The 16535-nt window shown below is 37.2% G+C and overlaps 1 protein-coding gene across 4 annotated transcripts in view; it reads right to left on the reverse strand.

Moving 5' to 3' along the window:
• The window catches only part of CE4H1orf53 (chromosome E4 C1orf53 homolog), a 106641-nt gene that overhangs the window by 34437 nt on the left and 55669 nt on the right, over window positions 1–16535 (reverse strand). The gene's annotated exons all lie outside the window — the stretch shown is intronic.

The following is a 16535-nucleotide window of genomic DNA, read 5'->3' on the forward strand; positions in this document are numbered from 1 at the left end:
AACAGGTGTGATGATATGTAAGTACCAGAAGCCAGAATTCAGAACTATCATAAGGTCTGGCTAGGTTGGAGGAACAGCCAAGAGAATCTGAACTGCAGGAAGTTATGGAGATAGCATCCTGAGGAACAGGGAGCCAACAAAACTGCTTCTTAACATGTACAAACAACAAAAAATGGTAAGAGTGGAAAAACAATGCTCAGGATGGTCACCCCAATAAAATGTCCAATCAATTTCTCAGCTCCTGGATCTGATGTAATTTTTGGATCCAGAACCCATTAATGAAGAGGTTGCCAGGTTCCTAGGAAGAAGAACCACACAACACCATGACAAGTGCATAGTGTAATAAGTCCCTTGGTTCTTCCCTAATGGGACCATTTCCCTGAGTGAGAGTACACTGGATAGAGGTGAATATTTAGACATTTTGAGGGTCTATTGGATGCAGAGTCTGAGCTGACTTTAAAACTTGAATTGAAGCACTATAGTAGCTGTCACTGGAGAGAATAACTGGCTGATGGACCCAGCTGCTAAGCCCTACTATCACCATATTTATGCTGAGGCCATGCTTTCCCTGGGTTCTTCCAGCCAATGACTAGGCATGGCAGAAATATTAAGGCAGGACCATCCCTAGGAGATGCAGGACTCCCCTGACAGGCAACTTTTGCATTGAGGATCCCCAGACAGCCTTGTAATCTTTGCTTAGAACTGCAATGTTGATACTTCACCCAACCTTCCCGCCCTCTCTCCTTCACTTGGGGTCAGAACTACATCCTGATCTGTTGGTTCCTCCAGCCTGTTTTGGCTCCCTTTCCATTTTTTCTCACTAGTTCTTCCCCTAAATACGTTTCTAGCTTACAGTGAGTCTGACCCACTGTGGACACAATGGATCTGTAGATCCATCCAGTAGTCATTTCCCCAAGCCCTGAATGTGTTATCAATACTGATCTACTTGGCAATCGGAGTAACCCCAACATGGAGTCCTAAGCCTATGGGGTAAAAGCTATCACAGTGATGAAGACCAAGTGGAAAACTGTGCAATAACCCCCCATCCACCAAAATAGTTAACCAAAACCATTATTGATCCCAGAGTTCATTGTAGAGGTTAATGCCACCATTAAAGGCCTAACGAATGCAGGGGTGACTTTCCATATCATGTCATGTCATGTCATGTCATGTCATGTCATGTCATGTCATGCCATATCAGCAGTCTGGCTCCTATAGAAATGGAGAATAACTACAGAATACTGTAAACTTAACAGGCCTCAACTGTGCCGCTACACCAGATGTGGTACCAAGGCTAGAATAGATTAATAAATCACAGGTAAATGATATGTGGCACTTGAAGTAGTGCACGCACTCTTTCCTATTCTGATTAGAAAAAAGGAGGCTGTGCATCAAATCTGGTCAGCTCTCTGCTTTATAAATAAAGTTTTACTGGAAAACAGTCATGTTTACTCGTTTATCTATTGTTTGACATTGTAGCTGCAGAGTTGAGTAGTTGTAGCAGAGGCCAAATGGCCTGCAAAGCCTAAAATATTTACTTTCTCTTTGTAGACAATTTTGCTGACCCCTGGAAAAGAAGACCAGAATCAATTTAAATTGACATGGGATGAACAATAATTATAATTTGCAGTTTTGCATCAAGGCTATTTAGCCCCTTCACTTCCCATTATAATATAGTCCAAAGAGATTTAGACTCCCTGAACATCCTAGATATCATTCTAATCCATTACAGGGATTATTTCATGCTGACTGAACAAAATAAACAGGAGGCAGTTGAGAAATCTGGAGGCCTTGGTAAGACACATATACTCCAAGAAGTGGGACACAAATCTTATGCAAATTCAGAGACTTGCCACTTCAGTGATGTTGCTAGAAGTCCAGTAATCAGGAAAATGTTGGGATACCCCCTCCGAAATAAATCGAATACCAATTGCCACGTTTTGCATCCCCTACCACAGAGCAGGGAGCACGATAGCTGATAGATCTCTTGGGTTTCTGGAGGCAATATATTCCGCATCTAAGGACAGTTATCCAGGGATATGTTAGGGGACCTGGAAGACTACTTGATTTGAATGGGGCTCAGAGCATGAGTGTTCCATAGCAGATCCAGGCTACAGTGCAAGCAGCAGTTCTACCACTTGGGCCAGCAAACCTCATGGTACTGCAGGTGTCAGTAGTGGGAAAAAGCCATGTCGTACTAATGACAAGCCCCGGGGGAGAATCACAACATAGGTGTCTGGGATTCTGGAACAAGGCAACATCTGCAGCAGAGCATGATATGCTTTCAAAAAGTAGCTTCGTACATATTACTGGACTCTGATAGAGAAGTAATATTTGAACACAGGGCACTAAGTAGACTTGTCTACTAAGTAGACAAAATGATTTACCCAGTTAATGGAGTTGATATGATGGACACATAAATGACATGTTGGCAGAGTCCCTCAGGGAGGCTATATACATAGGCCTAACAGGATAGACTCCTACTTACAAGACTAATCTAGCTATTGCTGCTTCTGAATGTCCATTCAGAAGAGACCAGTATGGAGTTCCTGATGTGGCGCTACACCTCAAAGAGACCAACCAGCCACTTGGTGGCCAGTCAACTCCACTAGGACCTTTCCATGCTGGAAGGTTCAGGGATTTATCTTCACAGGGACACACACACACACACACACACACACACACACACACACACACCTATTCTAGGTAGGAGCTTGCCTTCCTTCCCTCAGAGCCTGGGCCAGGAGGCCCAGGGGTTTATAGAATGCCAGATCCATTGGCATGAAATCCCATACAATATAGCATCCAATCTAGGGATCCACTTCACAGTGAAGGAAGTATGGGAGTAGGACCATGACCAGAAGACCTACTAGAATGCACAGTACAAAGTGAACTGTGGGCCACCAGCTGTGGCCGATAGACCAACCAACTACAACAGTGGCAGGTATAATTTGTCCCCCCTACCCTCCCTTAACTGAGTTTGCCCTCAGGAAAAGAAGCCTCCAGAAATGCTAGAATAGCTAGCTGTTTCCTAAACTTGCCTGGAGTGGTAGATGTTTGAAGCACAAAGGTGAATTGTCGCAGTCATGGAAATATGCTCCTGGGATCTCCCACTACAAGGAGCAAAACTTGACTGATGGCCCAAGTTGATGTTCCACTGGGTCCAACCCTGTATTTTTGTAGATGCTACATTGTCCCACAAGTCTCTCCTAACCAATGGCTAAGCACAATGAGGATTCTAAAGCAGGTCCATTCCAGTGAGATAAGGAGCTCTTCCAATAGGTGACTTCAGGCAAGGACACTGCATCTGTCTGGCTGCACTTTTCCTGGAACTGAGCTGTATGTAGTCTGAGACTCTTCCCACCCATTCCCCCTTCTTTCTCTCTCCTTCCACTCAGGTCAAACCAGCATCTGCCCCTTCCCCCAATAAATCTCTTGCATGTCTAATCCTGTCTTGGCAGCTGCTTCTAGGAGCAACCTGAACTATTATGCTTGCATGCTTACAAAATACCTTAAAGTTTATGTTATCACAATGTAGATGCAGATGAAGACCTGAGTTTTAAACAGATTAGATGACTTGACTGGTATCAGTCAAGCCCCAATGTACCTCGGACCTCTTTCCAACATTCTTAGTTGACATTTAAAAGAGAGGCTATGTCGTAATATGATGAAAATACTTCTTCCTTGGGTTGTTTCTGAAAAATGGGATTCTTCCACCCTGAATATGTCAGTAATTGGAAGTCTTTTGAAATGAGAACATGGACTTGTTCCCTTCTGTGTCTTCCAGTTCCAAGAGCTTATGATTTTTCCCTGTAGATGAAGATTATTTATTTATTTATTTATTTATTTGTTTGTTTGTTTATTTATTTATTTAATTTATTTAGCTATTTAGATATTTGAAGAAATGGGTCTCAGTGCTACAGACTAAAACCCTAGAATGATCCAGAAAAAGGAAGGTTCCATTTGCAATATGTTTACATGATCTGGGGATCTGAAACTTGCCAAGCTTTCCTATCCTTTTTCTTCTTTGCTTCTTTTTGGCTACACAGATTAGTTTTCTTGCTCTTCTGACTCAAGAGGCCCTTATTTTCCAAAGTGGTTATACCAATTTATACTCCCTCTCTCAATTTATTAGAGTACAAGGGGGAAAATAACTCATGAAAATGTCTAAGGCAAATATGAACTTTGTGTGTGTGTGGGAGATGTGAGGAAGACAAGAGAAGAGGGGTGAGTGAAGGAGACAGTGGTAGTGATAGTGATAAGAGAGCCAGGCAGGCAGGATGGAGAGCCTGAAGGGCTTTGTAGATCTGGGTAAGAGGATTGGGGTTCAATACTGAGATGGGAAGGCATTGAGGGGTTTTATATAAGAACATAATCTTCTTCACATTTTAAAATGAATGGAAAGTAGAAACAATCCAATTCAAAAATGGGTATAAGAGGATGATTCTGGGAAGATGGTGGAGTAGGGAACACCAGAAATCTCTTCCCTACACAGACAAGAATTTGCATTGGCAGAATCTGTCTGATAGAACTATTTTGGAACTCTATAGTCTACTGAAGCTTGAAACTTCCAGAGGGGAGTCTTGAAGACTAAACTGCAGTTAATTTTGCTCCATTTCAGATCTTAGCACAGTAGCAGCTACCCATCTCCAGCTACCCATCTCCCACTCCTCAGCACTGTGGCAGGCAGCTGTGCATGTGTTTTGGGTGCTGATTGCAGGATCCAGGGTGGGTGAAAGAACCTTGTCTTCCAAATATTGGGGATCTGTGCTCTGATTTCTGATGGCTGCTTCTGATCACAGAAAGGCAGGCAAAGAAGCAATGGTCATTGTTGCACCTTCCCCACTTGCTGTGAGCCCCTCCCACTTTGGCTGAAGTGGTTTGCAGGGCATTTAAAGGGCTGATGTCCTTCTCCCTTACCTCTTTCATTTTTATTTTTCTCCTTTTAGGAGCTAGACGTTGAAGACTATATTATTCAAAAGCAACTGTGTACACAGGGGAATTTAGAAAGTAACCATGCATGCCCAGGGGAAGGTGTAGTCTCACATACATCCTTGGCACGATAAAACCAAAACCAAAAATGAAAACAAAACCCAGTAAACACTGGGGAAGGAAGAGAATCTAATATCTAGTTACCATAATATGAGATTCAAATGTCCAGTTTCCAACAAAAACAACAAAATCACAAGAGATACAAAGGAAATAAGAAAGCATGTCTCATTCAAGGAAAAACAAAATAAGTCAACAGAAGTTGTCCTTGAAAGACTTGATGGTAGATGTACTAGATGATGACTTTAAAATAACTTCCTTAAAGATGCTCAAAGAACTAAAGGAAAACATAGAGGAAGTTAAGACAAAGATGTATGAACAAACTAGAAATAGCAATAAAGACATAGAAAACCTACCAGGAAACAAAAAAGAAATTTTGGAGCTGAAAAGTTCAATAATTGAAATGAAAAAGTCACTAGAGGGATTCAAAGATTTGAACAGGCAGAAAAAAAGAATTCTCAAACTTAAAGATAGGACAATGGAAATTATTGAATACGAAGAACAGAAAGAAAAAAGATTGAAGAAAAATATCTTAGGGATATATGTGGGATACCATGAAACAGAACAACATATGCATTGTGGGAGTCTCAGGTGGAGACAAAAGAATATTTAAAGAAAAAATGGCAGAACACTTTCCAGATGTGAAAAAAGGACTATAAATGTCTGAGAAACTCAGTGAAATCCTAGTAGGATGAATTCAAAGACACCCATACTAAGACACATTATAATCAAACGTCAAAAGGGAAAGACAAAGAATTTTGAAAGCTGCAAGAGAGAAACAATTTATCACATACAAGGGGTCCTCAATAATTGTCAGAAGATTTGTCATCAGAAATTTTAGAGATCAGAAGGCCAATATACTCAAAGTACTAAAAGAACAAAATGTCAACCCCAAATCCTGTATCTGTAAAAACTATCCCTCAGAAGTGAGGGAGAAATTAAGACATTCCCAGATAAACCAAAGCTGAGGGTTGGCATTACCACTTGACTTGCCCTGAAAGATAGCAACTCAAAGCTATATGAAGAAATAAAGATTTCACGGAAGGTAAATACATGAGTAATTATAAAGTTAATATTATTGTAACAATGGTGTTTACCTCCACTTTTTGTTTACTACATGATTTAAGACACTAATACATTTTTTTATTAAAAAATTTTTTTAGGTTTATTTATTTATTTTGAGAGAGAGACACACAGAGAGAACAAGACGGGGAAGGCCAGAGAGGGAAGAAGAGAGAGAATCCCAATCAGGGGCTTGAACCCATGGACTGTGTATTCATGATTTGAGTTGAAACCAAGAGCCAGATGCTGAACCGACTGAGCCACTCAGGCGCCCCCAAGACTAATACATTTAAAAAAAACTATTGGCCTAAAAGCTAATATTACTGTAACTTTGGTTTATAACTGCCATTTTGTTGCTTGTTTGTTCTTACATAATTTAAGAGACTTATGCATTATAAATTATTAGTTTATGTTTTGGGACACACAGTGTACAGATGTAATTCGTGACATCAACAACTGAAAGAGGTGAGGACAGAAGTGTTCAAGGAGCATAGTTTTTGTACATTATTGAAGTTGAGCTAATATAAATTCAAAGTGCTACAATTTTAAGATGTTAAATTTTGTCCTCAGGTAACCACAAAAAAATAGCTAAAGAAGACACACAAAAGAAAATGATAAAGGAATTCAAACAGTTCACTATGATGAGTTTAAATACAAAAGAAGAAAGGAAATGAGGGACAAAAAAGCTATAAGACATATGAAAACTAAGTAGGAAAATTACAGAGGTCTCTTCTTACCAGTAATTACTTTAAATGTAAATGAATTTATCTCCAATCAAAATACAGGATGGCAGGATAGACAAAAAAATGATCCAACTGTATATTGTCTATAAGAGACTCATTTTATTTTTTTAATATTTATTTATTTATTTTGAGAGAGAGAGAGAGCGAGCACATGTACATGCGAGCAGGGGAGGGGCACAGAAGGAGGAAGAGAGAGAATCCCAGGCAGGTTCCACACTGTCAATGCAGAGCCCGACACAGGGCTTGAACCCATGAACCATGAGATCATTACCCTAGCCAAAATCAACAGTTGGATGCTTAACTGACTGAGCCACCCTAGCACCCCAAGAGACTCATTTTAGATCCAAAGATAAAACATGTTGAAAGTTAAAGTGTGGAAAAGGATATATTATGAAAATAGTAACCAAAGGAGAACAAGGATGGCTGTAGTAATATCAGACAAAACAGATTTTAATTCAAAAAATCTTATAAGGGACAAAGAAGGACATTATACGTTAATGACATATTAAGTATATAACAATAAAGTTTCAATACAGCAATAAGATATGGCAGTTATAAATATTTATGCACCTAATAACATTATAAAATATATGAAACCAAAATTGACAGAATTAAAGGAAGCAATAGAACTAATAATAGTTGGAGACCTAGTACTTCATGCTCAATAATGGGTAGAACAACTAGATGAAAGATAAGTCAGGAAATCAAGGACTTAACACCATAAACCACTAGATCTAACATGTACAAAACACTCTATACTCAACAATAATAGAATATACATTTTCTTATGTGTATATGGGGAATTTTCCGAGACTAGACTAAATATGTTAGGCCACAAATTAAGTTTCACAACATAGTAAAAGACAGATACCACATAAAGTCTCTTCTCTGGCCACAACGGGATGAAGTTAGAAATCAATACAGAGAGAAAACTGGAGAATTCACAAATTTGTGAAAAATTACCAACATAGGGCAAAATATGATCCCGTAATTCCATTTCTGGGTATTTATTTGAAGGAAATGAAATCACTGTCTTGAAAAGATACCTGCATCCACATGTTCATTGCAACACTATTTACAATAGTCAAGACATAAAAACAACCTTCAGTGTCCAGTGATGGATGAATGAATAAAAAAAATGTGTTGTGCATGTAGTATACATTTGTGTATATATATACATGTAAATATATATATATAAATATATATATAAATATATATATTTGTGTGTATATATATATGTGTATATATATATATATATAACAGAATATCATTATAAAAATGAAGGAAATCCTGCCATTTGTGACAACATGGGAGGACCTTGAGGGCGCTATGCTAGAGGAATATGTCAGGCAAAGAAAGACAAATACTATATGACTTCACTCAAATGTGGAATCTAAAACAAACAGGCAAACACCAAATTCATAGCAACAGAAAATAGATTGATGGTTGCCTCAGGTGGGGTTTGGGGGATTGGTAAAATGGGTGAAGGTAGTCAAAAGGTACAAACTTACAGTCATAAGATAAATACGTGCTGGAATGTAGTACACAGCATGGTGTAATTAGTAACACTGTATTGTATATTTAAAAAAAAAGTGTTTTTAAGTTTATTTATTTACTTTGAAAGAGAGTGTGTGCATGCATGTGTGTACGACATGAGCGGGAGAGGGACAGACAGACAGAGAGAGAGAGAGAGAGAATCACAAGTAGGCTCTGCCCTGTCAGCGTAGAGCCTGAGGTGGGCTTGATCTCACAAACCATGAGCTCATGACCTGAGCTGAAATCAAGAGGTGGATACTCAACCAACTGAGCCACTCAGGCACCCCTCCTGTATTATATATTTGAAAGTAGGTAAGACAGTTGATCTTAAAAGTTCTCATCACAAGAAACAATTTGTACCAATATCTGGTGATGGATGTTAACTAAACTTACTGTGGTAATCATTTTGCAAAAATACATATATCAAATCATTATGTTGTATACATAGAACTAATACAATGTTAGATGTTAATTATATATCAATTAAAGAAATGTCCAAAGCTAGCCAATCCCCTGTATATATTCTAGAGGAATATTTGATAGAAAAAATCAAATAACTAGGTGCCCTAAGGATTATATATTTATCTATAGCATGGTGGTTCAAAAGTTTAAAATATGTTAACTAATTTTCATTAAAGTAAAATCCACATTTTATTTATTATTATTATTTTAATTCCAGTATAGTCACCATACAATGTTATGTTAGTTTCAGGTGTATGATGTAGTGGTTCGACAATTCTATACATTATTCAGTGCTTGTCAAGATAAGTGTATTCTCAATCTCCTTCACCTATTTCACCCATCCCCCACTCCCCTCCCCTCTGGTAACCATCAGTTTGTTCTTAAAGTCCACAATTTTATTTTATTTTTTTACTTTTTAATTTTTTTTAAAGTCCACAATTTTAAAAAGCCCATCCTCCTCACTTAAATTTCAAAAACTGAATATTAAGTCTCCAAAGTATTAATAACTGGGGGAATTATCTTCAATCATTCAATTAATAATTAATGATCTAGTTCAAAGCTAACCAACAACAGGGATATTCAGATTGATTTAATAATAATCTTAACAGTTCATTACTTTAAAAAATGTAGAAAATACTTATATAACATTCCTTACAATTTGCAAATAAGAAATGGAATAAGCAAAAACCCCATAATCACCCAATGAAGCTACATTTTCTTTATTAAGTTTTATTTTTACTGTTTGGGTGGAGTGTTTAGTGTTGGGTTCTCCATTATTTCAATGCAAGATGACACTACAGAGGTTGGTATCTTGAGTTTAAAGAAGTGGTGATGAATGCAGTGGGAAATAATCAGGGAGACAATGTCGGGGAGTCATCAGCGATAAAGGTCCATGAGCTCTTGACCTCACATGTGTGTGAATGAGTTAGCAAAACAGAAGAGCTATAGTGCTAATATGGCCTGGATTTCAAGAAAACAACTAATTCTATTGCCCTTTTGAAAGTGCAAAGGATAGAGAAAAAATGAGAAAAGATAATCTTCTGATACAAGAGATTATAAATGGAAATTACAAAGTAATTTACAAAGAATCATAGGTTTTCTAATCAATAAAAGGAATATAATTGAAGACCTTATATTAATAAGCCTTGTTTAACCTTTGATTGACATACCAGATACTCATCATGGGCATATTTTACTTTTATGGTACCATCTGATTTTGTTTTCCATTTGAATTTTCTTAGTTTTTAGTTAACATATTTTAAACTATTTCCTAGAAAGAATTACAGTTGGCTTGATGTGAGGTCAGTCAAATGCCATGGACACTACCATTTCTCACTGCTGCCACTGGGTAAGTGCTGTGAGCTGATCTTAAGCTTCCATTAAATACACTCTGGTTTCTAGAACTAAAGATGAATAGAGAAAAGGACCTCATGGCTACTTTCAGTTATCTGTAGTATTTTCACATGCAAAAGATTTTAGGAGGATTCAAGGAAATAAGAGGAGTAGAAGTAGGAGCTGTGAAACAAAAGTGCAAGAAGAAATCTTTAGGTTTGTAAAGGAAAAGCGTTGGCATTCACAGTTTTACAAGCCTGCCTCTGGGAGGCAGTAGGGTGCAGAGGTTGACTTCAAATCAACTACAATCGTTTCCTAGCTGTGTGATCTGTGCCTTGGTTTAGTCTGTGAAATAGGTGTAATAGTAACGCCTCCCCATAGGGTTTTTGTAAGAATTAAATGAGATGCTTCCCGCCGAGCACTTTCAATTGTGTCCAGTACAGAGTAAGCGTTCAGTAAAAGTTAGCTTTCTTATTATGGAATAGGCTGTCTGCTTTTGTAGATTCCCTATCAGAGGAATTTAAGTGGAGATGGAATAATAAACTGGTAGGGGTCTTATAGATTAAGATTTAAGCATTGGGTAGCCCCTTCAACCCCTGAGATTTTCTGTTTCTATCATTTTGTTTCCAGTGAATACCAAGGTATCTTTCATATATGACAAAGGTAGGATTAACCTGTATGTCATGCTTTTTTCCTGGTAGTACAATTTGAATCGTACAATCTCCTGTAGGTAATCTATGACCACAGAGGAGGGCAAAGAACGTCATCACTTCAGTCTGGTCTACATGCTGACTTCATGGAGCAAACCAACTATAGATGCCAGAAACCTAAGCAAATCTACTGAATTCAATTCAGGGAAAACAGTAAGAAATGGCTCTTTGGATAATTTAGAATCTTGCTTATTTGATGGGAAAATTAAAAAGGGTCATGACATTTGTTATTGATAAGACATAAATGGGAAAATGGACACAGTAATATATTGTTAGTTGCCACTAACAATAGAAACATAATCATCATTTTTCAAGGTCACATCAAACACTGTAGCATTGGTTGTGATGCCAAAAAAAATGAATACATTCTTATTGTCTATCAACAGGGCAATAACTAAATATAGTACATTTTTACTATGGAATATTATAGAATTATTTCTGTATCTATTGACTTGAGATGTCCATGATATATTGTTAAGTGAGTAAAGTGAGTTCCAGCACAGTATGTACAGCATTATCTAATATTTGGAACAGCAAACAAACAAGTAAAAAACTTCCAAATGCCTTTTGAATGTTTTTGTATATAAGGGGAGAGGTAAGGATGGTCACATGCCAGACAGATGACATTGGTTATCTTGGGACTATGGCTAGGGGGAATCAGATGTTTTCTATATATGTTAATGCATTGTTACATAATACATATTGCTTTTGGAATAAAAAAAACTTTTAAAAAAGTGTTTTAATTAAAGAAGAACTTCAGGGCACCTGGGTGGCTCAGTTGGTTAAGCATCTAACTCTTGATTTTGGCTCAGGTCATGATTTCACAGTTTCGTGAGTTCAAGCCCCACATCAGACTCTGTGCTGATAGCGTAGAGCCTACTTGAGATTCTCCCTCTCTCTCTCTGACCCTTCCCTTAGTTTCTGTCTTCCTCAAAAATAAATAATAAACAAAAAACTTAAAAAAATAAAAATAATTAAAAAAGGACTTAATAATTACAAAAATGTACCTACGATGCAAATTTCTGAGGAAAAATACTCCTACTCTCCCTTCCTATCCTTATTTTTTGTTCATTTTTTTTCTTCTTTCCCCTGACCCCCCACTTTCTTTCTCATCCCTTTTCATCCTCCACTTCCGCTCAAAAAACAAAGATATTTTTGTGGAAATGGAAATATATTATAAGTCAAGTGTTTTATCAGACTGGAAGCATATATAAAGAGGCAGTTCATTTTCCCCCCTTTTCCTCTCAAGCACAAAGTATATATCACAAAACTTTTTAAGCAGAATAGACTCTCCCTTGCCCCCTTCCCCCTATAAATGGAGTTCTGCCATCTACAGTGAAATGGAATTTCCTGAGATTATGCTGTGCAGAGAGAACACAAAAACAACATGCCTAAAAATATACATATTTCAAAAATATATAAAAAGATGTATATCATAAACATATAATATATACAATGTGCAATATATATATGAAGTGAAGCTTGCAGCATTTCCTCTTATGGTAAGAAATAGTGGCCAGTGCTCTAAAAGAAAAGTCAAATCTTTTGACCCTGACTTTATGTGAACAAGGGCAAAAAAGAATAAAATACATGAATTAGTCAAAATAAAGGGACAAATAAAGCTAAGATTTCAAGGTCTCTCAAGGTCTACAATGTCTGGACCCATATATTTTATGCCCACCTGAATAATAGAATGTCACTGGGTACACCTAACACTGTGACCAGGAAGTCGAGTAACTCTCAGTTTATAACAATAATGGCAACATGTCACCTGATGTTCCAAAGCCGGACTTCCATTCTCCGTCAGGGATAGATCAAATCAAGAGCAATTCCTCAAAGAAAATTGTTATTGCTAAAAATATGTGGTTTGCTCCAAGACGTTAGAAGCCAACCTTTGAATTTTTTCCCCTGTGTTTGACAAAAGTATCATAACTGATCACAGGCTCTGGAGTACAATAAAAGCTTCTAAATAGTAAGGACCCTTGCATTACATTTTTGTTAAGTTTTCATTTGCTCTGTGACCTATTAAAAGTATTAAGTCTTTTGGTAAATCTGCTAAATGGATGGGAACAGTATACTTAAATGTGATATATGATCCTTCCAAAATCAAAAGATGTTTATTTAGTGCTGTGTCTCCTTCTTTATGGTAGACAGTGAAAAAGTATAGGAACTTCCTTTTCCCTTTGGAGAGGGTATATAGACGTGCTCAGTTTCACTGGCTCCCCAGAAATTTTACTGAAGCAGCAAATCTCTGCATTTTACTGGAACTAATATCCTATCCCTTGGCATACATATATTTTATCAGGACATCATGCACAACAGCCACTATATGCTCTCTAGACCCTATCAGCATGTTGTCATCAATGGAGGGGACCGTGTGAACTCCTGTGGGATGATGAGACAATAAATATCTCTGTGGACTCAATGGTGGCCCAGAACGAGTAAGTTGTCACCACTGTGGAGGAAGACAGTAAAGTGTCCTGCTGTCCTGCCAGGTGAATGTAAACTACTTCTATGCTTTCTGATTGTCAGCACAGAGCAAAAATATTTACCAGCTCAATAGCTTTGGCGTACCGTGTGTCGGTGTTATCAATTTATTGCAGGAAAAAGACACATCCCTAGCAGCTGCTATAATTGAAGGCACAAATGAATGAAAACAATGCTTTGTGTATTATATAAAACATTTCCATGTGATAGGAATTTTAGACAATTGGATACTTACATTTTTATTTCTTGACTAGTTTTTTTTTTCTCTGATGCATGTGTTAATTAATTGGGAAGTTTTAAGAGTAAGTCACATTTGATACAAATTAATAGCAATGGACTTTAACATACAGAAGATAAATACAATCTAGGGCACTTTTATGTCCTCTGGTTCATATTCCTGTGTGACCCTACAAGGCCATTATGAATGCCTTTTTTCGATACCCATTTTGATACGATAACTTAATGTGTGTAAAGAAATGGGACAGCATATAAATTAAATGGTCGTTTTTTGCTTTTAGTTATTTTCTGATTTATTTTTTAAACATGAAATTCTAAACATGAAATTAAAATGTTTTAGTTATATCAAGGAGATAACGAACTTTATCAATTTTAAGAAATTAGGATAGGGGCGCCTGGGTGGCTCAGTCGGTTGAGCGTCCAACTTCGGCTCAGGTCATGATTTCACGGTCCGTGAGTTCGAGCCCCGCGTCAGGCTCTGTGCTGACAGCTCAGAGCCTGGAGCCTGTTTCCGATTCTGTGTCTCCCTCTCTCTCTGACCCTCCCCCATTCATGCTCTGTCTCTCTCTGTCTCAAAAATGAATAAAACGTTAAAAAAAATAAAAAAAAAAGAAATTAGGATAGAGGTCATTTGTTTGAATGATAAAAAAATCTGTTTGTTCTTTCTCTAGACATTTAACATAAAGCAATTCCATACAGATTTCTCCCCATGAACGGTGAATGCAGTCATTTACTTGTGCAGTTTTTTTATGAAAATATACTTTAATCTGGTAACATTTTGTTATTTGATGTTATGAATGCTTCTAGTTTATTAAGAGGGCTTCTAACTAGACACAGTTGGATTATTAAATAATAATAATCATCTCACATTTTCTCTGTTTCCAGTTCCCTTGTTTTCAATTACAACCTCAGGTCATAAAAATGCAAATTTAATATACAAATTATATTCACTTAAAAATATATTCACAGCAGCTTTAAGTGAAAACACAACTGCCTTTCACATAATTCAAAAATGAAAATCATGACATTTTCCCAAAACGAATATCTATAATGTTTTTTTAGAAGAAGTATATATTCACAAATGAGTAACTCTTTGCCTGGAGATTCTGATATCTGTGAACAAAAAGGGTTCTGCGTTGAAAATTTAGATGAATCACACTATAAAACTAGTGGCTTTAGTGCATCTTTGTACAGAAATGGTATTGAGCTATGCAAGGATTAAGCAATGGCTGAACAACATTATAAAATACCTAGAACACAAAACTCTTACAAAAATGCCAAATATGTAGGCTCTGAAGCATGTCAAAAATGTCAATCATGGCTATACTAATTTTTTTTATGGCTATACTAATTTAACAAATATTTGTTGAATGCCTACTAGGTGCTGAACTATGTTAGATGCTGGGGATTCAAGGATGAAAAAGTCAAACAGCTTACTTATCTACTTAGCAAAGCATATAACAAACAGTTTGATGCCAACATGTGGCAATAGAGTGTTTAAATATTTATGGCCTTTAGAAAAGAGATAGACAGATTTGCATGAAGAAGTTGGAAAGGCTCCATAGAGGATGTGGATATTGAGCATTAAGAGATATAAAAATATCGTAAATATACCACATGTTAGTATTCAGAAAGTTGTTTATTAGAGATGTACACATGAAGTGTATGCATTACCAATTGCTCTGTAACAAATTACCTAAAAGTCAGTGGCTTAAAACAAAAGTCATTTGTTATTATAGCTAATGTATCCATAAAGACTGGCTGAATTTCCACAGAAAGGCAATTACTTTATTTTCTATTCCATGTGAAAGCCTTACACCAGGGGCGCCTGGGTGGCTCAGTCGGCTGAGTGTCCGACTTCGGCTCAGGTCATGATCTCATGGTCTGTGAGTTCAAGCCCCACACTGGGCTCTGTGCTGACAGCTCCGAGCCTGGAGCCTGCTTCAGATTCTGTGTCTCCCTCTCTTGCTGCCCCTTCCCCGCTTATGCTCTATCTCTCTCTCTCTCTGTCAAAAATAAATAAACATTAAAAAAAATTTTTTTTAAAAGAAAGCCTTACACCAGAGTTAGTTGTTTTTGTTTCTTTAGACAAGAGCTCAGCAAACTGGTCCACAGGACAAATTTGATCAGCTGCCTGTTTTTGTAAATAAAGGTTTATTAGAACACTACCATGTCCATTTGGTTACTCATTGTCTACGGCTGCTTTTACATGACAAGAGCTGAGACTATGATACAAAGCTGAAAACCCCTACTGGAGACTAGATGATGGGAATGTGGCTATAGTGCACTTGAAATGTAGTGCTGTTACTGAGCAACTGCATTTTAAATTTTCTTTGATTTTAATTAATTTAAATTTAAGTAGCTACATGTACTTAGTGGCTACAATTGGGACACCCCATTTTAAGTTAAGTTCCCTGAGGCCAGTGACAATTTTTGATTACCTTTTTTACCCCAATATGTACTATCATTCTTAGAATACTGCTCTATACTTAGCAGACTCAATAAATGTCTCAACAAATATTTATTGAAGTAAATATGTCATGGCTGTTTTCCCTTATTTTAGGCAAACTTTAAGCAAAAGGCTCAAATATTTTTCCCAGGATAATTATTGTTGAGCTCCCCTCAAATGCACAAAAGCTCTAAAAATCTCCAAATGTTCTAGTCTACTGGAATTTTTCTTTTTGAAAGAGCAGCTATTTTTGAGGGTCTAGTCCTCAGCATGAAGAATCCAACCAAAACTCTGGCCACTATCTTAGATGCTGGGGTAAGGCCCTTTGTCTCCAGGTCATTCCTTCTTGGAGGTGTTGGATGCAAATTGTTCTTTTTTTTAATATATCGAAGGGAAGGACAGCTTTACCAAACCAAACAAAGATTCTGTTATACTTTCCTCAAGGCAGGGGCCTTTTTACAGTACATT

The sequence above is a fragment of the Acinonyx jubatus genome, chromosome E4 (genome assembly GCF_027475565.1).
Source record: "Acinonyx jubatus isolate Ajub_Pintada_27869175 chromosome E4, VMU_Ajub_asm_v1.0, whole genome shotgun sequence".
Lineage (NCBI taxonomy): Eukaryota > Metazoa > Chordata > Mammalia > Carnivora > Felidae > Acinonyx > Acinonyx jubatus.